Source organism: Corvus brachyrhynchos, unplaced genomic scaffold, assembly GCF_000691975.1.
Source record: "Corvus brachyrhynchos isolate BGI_N302 unplaced genomic scaffold, ASM69197v1 scaffold105, whole genome shotgun sequence".
NCBI classification, from domain to species: Eukaryota; Metazoa; Chordata; class Aves; order Passeriformes; family Corvidae; genus Corvus; species Corvus brachyrhynchos.
This window is the reverse complement of record NW_008238452.1, coordinates 4,129,980-4,139,677: the sequence shown is the minus strand read 5'-3', so window position 1 is coordinate 4,139,677 and position 9,698 is coordinate 4,129,980.

Genomic DNA, 9,698 nt, shown 5'->3' with positions numbered 1-9,698 from the left:
ATTTATCCCCCTTTTTTGTGTTCCACCAATGCGTGAAGGCAGCTTCGCTTCGAAACCAAGTAATCCTTCACTTTCGGGGGTTGGTTTTGAGGGAACACGGATCTAAAGCCAGAAATTGAGCATCCTCATGAACATGCAAACGAGACACTTTTTGTCTAAAAAATAAACATTTTGTATATTCTTACAACATACCCAGCAAAGGCGTGGTTTTCTGATTAGAACTATACAAAATGCCGTCGAAAAGAGAGGAGAAGTTCGATTTCAGCAGGTGACTAACATCACACCAGTATTTTTTTCACAAAACTACAATATAGATTATAAATGTACATTATAGATATGCACAATATACACTGACCACCTTCTAGAAAGCTGAATAGCTTTCTTGGAGATTTTTGGGATTTTCATTGATGCCATACTCATATTGTTGCTCTCTAAACTGAAGTGGGGGTGCAGCTGGGAAAAGGAGTTGGTTATATCTGATTATGGAATTAAAAATAAGTGTGAAGGCATGTGAGGCAACCAGAAGGAAAAGGAAGAAAAGGGGAAAAAAACTATTTATAGATACATTTTAAAATCATGCTGCTAATAATAATAATTAAACCACTGGAGCGTAACAACCTCTTTTCTCTCTACCTCTTTCTACCTTAACAGATGTATTAATAGTAGAAGTTAAATATTAAAAGCTCCTAGTTTTCCACCCAAGCATTAGAAAAAATTTGTGTTGGTGTCATTTGGAAGGAATAAAAAAAATGTCCTGAATTTTAGTTACCACATGACAGTGAACAGATCATCATGAAAGTGCTTTGGATCAGTTGGATCTCTGCCCACCCCTAGGTGGGCATTTAGGGAGAAATTAAATTTTAAAAAGCCAGGTCTAGCTGAACATGCAACTCCCTTTGACTACTTTTTGTTCCTTTCTATATATTTGCACACAATGATGGCTTTTTGTGCTTATCATCTACAGTGCCATAATTTAGCTATCATAAAGCTTTCTAAGAAAAAATATTTACAAATGTGATGTATGTTCCCACCAACATGCATGTATATACAGAGAAGTTTATATAATACTGCATGATATTCAATATATGAGCAAATGCTCTGGTAAATTTGATGAAACCCTTAATTTGACAAGAAAAAAGGATGAAAGGTTCCAACAACATGGTTGAAAGAATAATTTTGAGAATGAAAACGTGCCAGACACATAGATTTTACACCTTGACTGATAGCCTGGACACTGTCTACTAATTTAGTAATAAAAAGGGAGCATCAAAATCTATAGAAATAAAAATTCTACCATCTCAAAAACAAATAAATTGAACTGACAGAAAATAAGTTGCCTGGGGCAATTGCTTCAGTTTTACAGCTAAGAGCAAAATTTAACTATTCTTTTTATTAAGATCCAGCTCGAAAGGTTTCACATGCATAATTGAACAATGTTTTTGGAGACCAGAACACTTCTTTGATTGGATGCCAGTCTTTCTTAATATATATCAGATTAAAATGTTGGCATCATTTTGCCTGTCTCTGACCTTTTCCAAAGGTCATGAATATTCTAAAATCATTTTACACTTTATGAAGGCCTCAGTATTTTTCTCTTTAGAAGAGAAAAAAAAAATCACTTGGGGGTCCTTCATTTTGAAACTCAAAAGATTTCTTCTACATGATATTCAAGGTAATAATACAGCACAATTCAGATGCATTTGTGTCTTGGTTTTAAGCTCTTTAAGTACATAATAACTGGGGGGTTTTTTTGTAAATTTCAGCCATTATTATTCTAATGTGGAATGCAGTTACCTGTGTCTTACTCTGTTTGAACAACTTAGAAAAAAAATGCTGTCGCACTGGACAAAAGTGTCACCAGTCTTTTCTTTCATAGTGTATTGGTGGTGTGACATTGATCACATATTCACAACTGCCTGTCCACCTGTAGCAAAATACACTTTTCTCAGTTTAATCAGCCATTGACCCTAAAGCTGTAACTCATCTGCAATGCAGCACACAGAAACTGAACACGTTGGCCCTCTCTTTCTGCATGGCTCTATACAGAACCCCAAGGAGAAACACAAGAGCATCCAGCAGCCTTCAGATTTGAAGCCTTACACTGTCAAAATTCATTTGCATAACTTCCTTGGAAAGGGAACAAGGTATTTTCAGATGGAAGCTCTTCCGTAGTCATGAAAGCTGCTGTGCCCCAAATGAAATGCCGTGGCAGGAATCCACCTGTGGTGACAAACAAAATAATTGCAAGAGTTTTTGTCTGGAGTTACAGTACTTGTTGCAACATCATACCAGAGGCACGGTATGTTGCTCCCTCCACTCGAGGAGCAGCTAATTAAGTGTCATACTCAATATGTCACATTCTAACAAACAAAAGGATCTAAGACCAAAACGGTCTTCAAGATGCCAGAAGTAAACATGCCAGCCCCTGAAGTGTCCAGCAGCTTAGAAGGAAAATGTGTTCTCCAAGAAGAAAGGATGGCTTTTCACTGCTAATCCCTTGTTTAGATGGTGTAGTATCATCTCTAAAACTTTTCAGGGACTTCACATTTCTATCCTCCCTCCTCCTGCTCAGCAGGCAGTTGGACAGAAATCAGAGAGGCTAAGAGTTTTTTAATCCTTTCAAGGGTTCCTTGCATCAACCAGTATTAAAATATTAACTTTTCCAGCATCCATAGCAATGCTAGAATTAGATTCTGGCAGCTGATACACCTGAGAAAGGGTGTTATTCATGAAAATGGCTCCTCCCTCCCAGTTTGAACGTCCACTAGTCCACAAAAACATTTCTGCACTGCAGTTTAACCAAGTTTGCAGGGATGTTTTGAAAACATCCTTCCTGAATCTATGGATCTCCTCTCCAACCTCATCCAATTCCTCTTAACCTGGTATCAGGAGCTGCTCTTTCAAAGCAAATCTTTGTCTTATCTGGGTTGTAGCCCAGGTGCAGGACATGTACAATATTGTCAGACTGTTTCCTCTTAGTTCACGTATACCTGCACATTTCCAGTGTGCAAATAATGCTTAGCTTTGACCAGGAATGCAAGGGTTTCAGTCAGATGTTTCCCTGACTGAATTTGCCAAGGAATTGGCCAAGGAATTTGCCAAGCCCCTTTCTCTGACTAGGTACAAAGTCCTTAACTTCATTTGGGACCATTGTTCTTTTTTTCATGGTGACTTCCCAGACCTTCCACACGGCAGTGCCTGGACCAGGATGGAAATGGGGTTTGCACTGACTCGTTTTGCACTGAAAGTGTTCAGAAAGGAAAGGTTCCAGCTTGTCTCATGGCAGAGTCTCAGTGAAAGATGGGAAGAGGAATAGCATACAGACCTCTCAGGGTTGAGGTTTTTTTTCCTTTTCTCAGTTGTACAGAGTTCCACTTAGAAAAAAAATCTACCAGAGCTTAGTAACACACCTTTAGAGCCTGCCCTGTGTTGGGGACAATGGCAACCTTGCCACCATAATCACCAGGCACAGGGACTCATAAGGACCTGGAACAAATTGTGTTGACATGGAGTCAAACCATATGTCAAACTACCAACTAAAAACTCAATCTCTTTTATGTAAAACAATCTACTTTCTGAAACAATTAAATGTGCCTTTTAAAAATGACAAAAAGTCCCATCTACTCAGTGTCTCGGGGTCTTTTCCAGTTGTAACAGTGTTTGTTTTGTCTGTGTTTTTTGGTGCTCTGAGAAGCTTAAGTTGTTCTTTTCCTGATGCGCTTTGATTTGCTGAGCAAAATTCCTTTCAGAGCTATTTTTAAGGATTAGTTGGTATTTGGTTTGGGTTTTTTGGTTTTTTTTTTTGTTTTTTTGTTTGTTTGTTTGTTTGTTTTTTGTTTTTGTTATTGTTTTTTTTGGTGGGGTGGTTTTGTTGTTTTTTTTTTCTACACTGATTCTTTTGAAGTTTTTTTAATTCAGCAAACACTGCAACTAAAAAAATTATTTCCCTAGCAAAATCTCTCTTCTAATCAATGCACAGTTCATTTTTTGGGTTTTCTGTTGACTAATGTAGACTTCTTGTGTTGTGATGCTCAAGGTCATGCAAAACTTTAAATTATCAGATTGGTTTTAAACTTATGTCTCATTGTTTGCTTACATGCACAGAGTAGTTGCTGTCAGAATATCTCTCTCAGAAATACGAAATTCTAGAAGTTGGTGCCAGGATTAGAGAGTTAAAATTTTTCTACTTCCCCTTTGAATATACTAAAATTCAGACATGCATTTGTATTTACATTCCCCAGCTGATGGCATATTAAGTGTTCACTTCTGCTGTTTGAGAGGGTTTTAAACTAAGGTTTAAAAGAAAAAGACAAAATTTAAAATAAGTAGCAGATTAAGCTAGTAATTCAGGTTTCACAGTGATAGACCTAAAAGTGATATAGGAAAGAAGTCTAAAAAGCAAGTAGAGAAGGGTTAAAAATACTTATTTTAAAACATTTAGTGTAAACCATCTCAATTTCTTCAGAGACAGCAACTGACAGAAACACTTTATGTAGTAGCACATGAACTGGGCCACACCCTAAAAGCGTCTTCCTCAGGAACGTCTCATTTCAGCTTGAGAGCGACTTCCCAAATTGACGTACCCCCCTCCCCCATTTTTCCTGTCAGCCCCTTCAGGATCAACTCAGCCTTTCCTTCATTAATGGAAAGTGACTTCCCAGATCCAGCCTCTCCCTGGTGAGCTACTTCCTTCAATCCTAACCATTCCCATACATGCCCTGTTGCATAAAGGTTATTCCTTCCCAGGCCCCATTTCCCATTACAGCCTTCTCTGGAGCTGATCCTGTGCTCCTTCTGGGAGCAATAAGCCTTAAACTTGCCTGCTTCCTCTTCTACTTGCTACCTAATCTTGAGAGGGATCTTCATGGAACAAGAGCTTCATCACCAAGCTGATTCCCGCTCTGTGCATTCTAGTTTTATTTGTTGAAAAAACATTGAAATTAGTCTCCCTTTCAGTACCTGCTCTGTGCCAGTCATTAACTCATCATATTTGGCAGTCCAGCCATACAACAAATTCTTTCTAAAACCTTGAAAGAGCTTTAATGCTGTGAAGTATTTTTCCACCATTCCTCAACAGGACATGAAGCTGGGACACCATGTTGGGTTTTCCTGTAGCAGGAAGACAGCTGACTACTATGAACTCACAGTGGTTTGCTGATATTATTCTAGCAGATGGATGACAAGTCTCATGACTGACCTCTGCCTTTCATGTCTGCCAGGTAGTGTTGGATATTCATATTTTCACTTCTCCATGAATCTCCACTACTTCGAGTATCATTAAGCTGCTTCACAGAATGTTTTTAAATCCTTGGAGAATGGCTATGTACACACAGAAGGTATTTCTCAGAACTGCTGGCTATGGAAAATTCATTTTGCCATTCTGAGCACACATTTTCACAATCTGTGCTGTCCTTTGCTCAGAGAATTGTCTCAGGTCATCTTTCACATGATTATTATGTGCTTTGGCCTCCCTCTCTTCTTCCCATTCTCAGAAAAACAGCATTTGAGTTACCCTCTTTTTAACGGGGTGAGTGTCCACTACCTTCTTACCTTTCATATTCAGCTGTGCCTGACCCACTGGTGGAGGGCTTAAACCCCCCAATTATCCACACTACAGATGTGTTCATTTCTTCCTGAACTGGGAGCTGGAGCAACTTAATTCCCCTGGTCAGGAAACCTGGTCCCAGAAGAGAACAGTTTGCTCTAAGGCCTACAGGCAATGGGAACACCAACAGATCTGCATCACCTTGTTGGGGGGGCTAAACCTAATTCCCAGGTTCACCTAAGAGGCAATAGACCAGATTCTATATTCAAGTCTTGCACTGCAGTTGTCATACCAACTGCTTTCCCTTCTGACCCCTTTCCAGTCTTTTTACTCACATCTTGTCTTCATTTTGGCATTTCAGTATTCCTTTCTGCTGGAAAAACACCCTCAGCTTTCAGCTTCCCCTCATCCCCTTCAAAGAACCTGAAACTTCTTCTGTGAATCCTCTTCAGTGCACCACTTGTACACTTTGAATTCAAAGAGACCATGTTTCAAGGACCAGCACATGCCTCCAGTATTTACAGATCCCAATTATTTATTCCCCCACACACCTCTTTTACGAAGTGTTAAATTCACAGATATCAATGGTATTTGACTTGAGATACTACACAAAACCCAAGTGGCCAAACCATTAGGGGTGGAGGCAGTAGATTTGAAATGCAAGGGGAATTCCCACAGACACCAGGGATCTGGGAACTGGGATATTACTTGTAATGCTGTTGGATTTTTTTTTCCCCTGAGTTTTAGTTATTTTTAGAACAGCTGAAATCAACACACCATGTAATTTGACATCCATGTCCTAAGAGGCAATAGCACACACCAAAGTGAGAGCTATTGACTTAAGAATGGACAACAACTACTCTGAACATACCTTAATGCGTTTTTTGCTTCTCACTCTCCTCCCTGCCTGCCCTCTACAGAAGTCACTTTCTCAGTTAACAACATCTTCCCCCCAGAGATACTTCCTTCTCAGGACTCTTAACAAATTCCTCTGGAAGAATGGGAAATTCTTACTGCTTTACCACAAGCCTAGAGGACAGACACTTAAACTGCTCTGTGGATGTTAGCTCCACTCCATCCAAACACACGTTCTGTTCTGAGAAAGAGCAGGTAGCTCTGAATATAAAAATTTTAAACGAATCTGGGAGTTTTCTACCTGTAGGCCTCAGCAGAACCAGCTTCAGCAATACTTTTGGGCATGAACTGCTTTATAAAGCTTAAGGGCCTGCATAATCAGGGGCACCATATGCATGTTTAAGATGAACTGAGCCTAACAAAAACCAACCAAAAAAAATCAAACCACCAACATTTGTCAGGAATTAAGTTCTCATTAAACCGTGCAGGATGAGCATTTGAAAAAGGCTTCTCTGTTGAATTCCTCCATTTAAAAACTCTCATCCTCGTTATGTTCCATCTGACACCAGGGGTACTCAGCAGCTCTGTCCCAAACATCAAGATGTCAGACTAGACTCTAAAAATAATAAGAATCATCAAGTCTATGACTCTGGCTCAAATGATTTTTGGATATTATTGCCAAGGTCTGCAAGGATCAATTGTAAATTTACTTTTGCACATTGGAAAAACAAATGATAAAGGAAAAATGAAGAAAACCAACAGCTATTTCAAAGATTAAGTTGTGTTCTTACAAATACTTCATAGTGAAATTACTCAGTTTTGAATAATTTTTCTTTATTCTCTTATTATTATGTTTTCGAAATTAAGGCAAAAATTAGAAATGTGTCCTTCCTTACAAGTAAGGATAGCATGATTCAGATAAATCCTCTCTTTCAGACAGAGCCTTCAGTTTAAACTTGACAGGTCTACTCAGCTTCACAAAGCAGAGATGTCTGGAGACTGAAGCAATGGGAGAAATCCTCTCTCAGGAGCTACCTTTACTGTTCACTAGGAGCAGAAGGCGATTCAAACTCTTGATACACCTGCACTTTGGGGCAGAAGTTGATTTTGAGAGCAGATTAAAGTCCACAAGAAGTTCTGTAAGTATCTGAAATTAGTAGAGTAGGACCAATGGAAGAATATTTGTGTCTGTATGTACAGATTAATCATTAGATTAATAAGAGCCTAAGTGTACTCTGAAAAGCAGGCTTTTTGAAGCAAAGCAATAGCTATAAAAGACATCTGTGAGATGCCTGCCACTTCCTTTCTGAAGTATTCATCCTTGGTTAACAAAACCCACAACTCCTGGGACTAAAGCTGAAGCTGGTTCTGCTTTTCCATGTGCAAAGCTTGCCTGTCCAAATGCTTCCCCTTAGCTCCAGTGAGTGCTCCTCTCTGGCATTTCAGAGAGCACAATGGCACCCCCCTGGGCCGGGCTGCAGCGAGTTTGGGTTGGAGATTGTTTGTGGGACGCCGTTCTATTTATCACACAATAGGGTTTCTGTTTCTCCCTCGGTTCCATTGTGCTCAATCACATGGGGTTTTTTTAAAGTTATGTTTTAAGTTATAGCCTGTCAGGCGCCCTGAGGCATCTGGACACTGGGTGCACCATAAATTTGAAGTTATTACTGTTCAGGATTGCCGTAAATGAGTTAGTCATCTTTTCTCATAAGGCAACAAGGGAATGGGCTGAAAGTACAGGGCAGCTGCATCTTATTTAAAAGTGTGTCTTTCAAGAGGTACAAGACATTAACATGCCCTTTTGGAAATTATATGAAACTCTGCCCAAACTGTAATAAGTCATCACAGCAAGTCTGGAAGAAGCCCTGTCTGCACTCAAAGAGCAGCCACAGTTAGTCCCTGTACAACACGTCTGTGACCAACCTGCAGCCAGGCACACTTCCCTCTTCTGTTACTGGGGATGAAAAGCATTAACCTGCACAGAGTCAAAGGATACATCACAGCTGACATGCTTGTGCCTGATCCGTGCCTGAGCGAGGTTATCCTTACAGCACCAAGGGAGCCCTAGGGAGAATTGGCAGGGAAGGAAGCACAGTGAATGCAGAGCACTCAAAGTGCAGTTTCTGGTAGGATCCTGCCTCTCTAACCAGTGGATTTCTGAACCCACCAACCTGGTCCTCCCATAGCCACATCTATACACCCAGAGCCCCCAGGAGAAAACAGAAGCAGAGTCTTCATTTCCCCTGTCACCTTACTTGGAGAGAAACCATCTTTTTGCTCTTTGGAGTTGCTGAATTTCATTATTTGTGCAATACTTCTTGACACTGCATTACTTCAATTTAATTTTCAAACTGCTGTAAGAGTTACAGGGGTATATACAATAGATTTTAATTCTGATAAAACACCATCAAATAAGATTGGCAGTAGTTTAGTTTTAGTTTGTTTCGTCTCTCTACAGACTTGGAGACTGTGGGCATAACCATTACTTATAATGAAATTCTGAGGGTTGGAGAATATTTATAATAACTAACACTGAATTGTGATAAAAGACATAGGAAAAATATACAACAACCTAAAAGGCTTGAAACAAAACACTAAATAGATGTGGATGAACATTTGTCCATCACAGGTATTTTAACTCTTAGTAGTCTATATTTAGTTTAACACAATTAATCTCTAATGCTCTCCAGTTGGCTTTTGAAAATTTATTAATAGATGCTGGTATGAGAGATTAAAGTCACATAATGACCCCTGATTTAAGAGCCAGATGGTTATTGGATCTGATAGGTCCCATTAATGAAAGCTGTTAGAAAGAAGTGAGAATTTAAAAGGTTTCAATATACCAAAAAAAAAAAAAAAATCGGAATATTTTCTTCATAAGAAATCTACTGCTTTGAGAGGTCTAGGAAAGAACAGCTACTGATTTTGCTGTCATCCCACATGGTATTTTGTCCATCCCTTCAGCTTATAGTGTTTGCCTAATAGGACAACTCATCCAAAACCCCCATCATCATATCAATGGAGACATTTATCCATTTCAAATGCAGTATGACACTGATGAGGGCTGCAGCAGCCAAGCATCAGTACAAACTAAAATTCCACACAAGTAGTTTTTAGCATACTCTAGTTTTTAGCATAGACACTAAGCATACCTTTTATGACAAAACATTTACCAAAAATCTTCTTCCCCATCTCCCCTCACTTCCCTTCCATAGAAACAATGAAAAAGATGAAGAAAACATCAAATGTTAAAAATTCACATTGAAATGGAGAGAAGCATAGTGAGGAGCATGGGTTT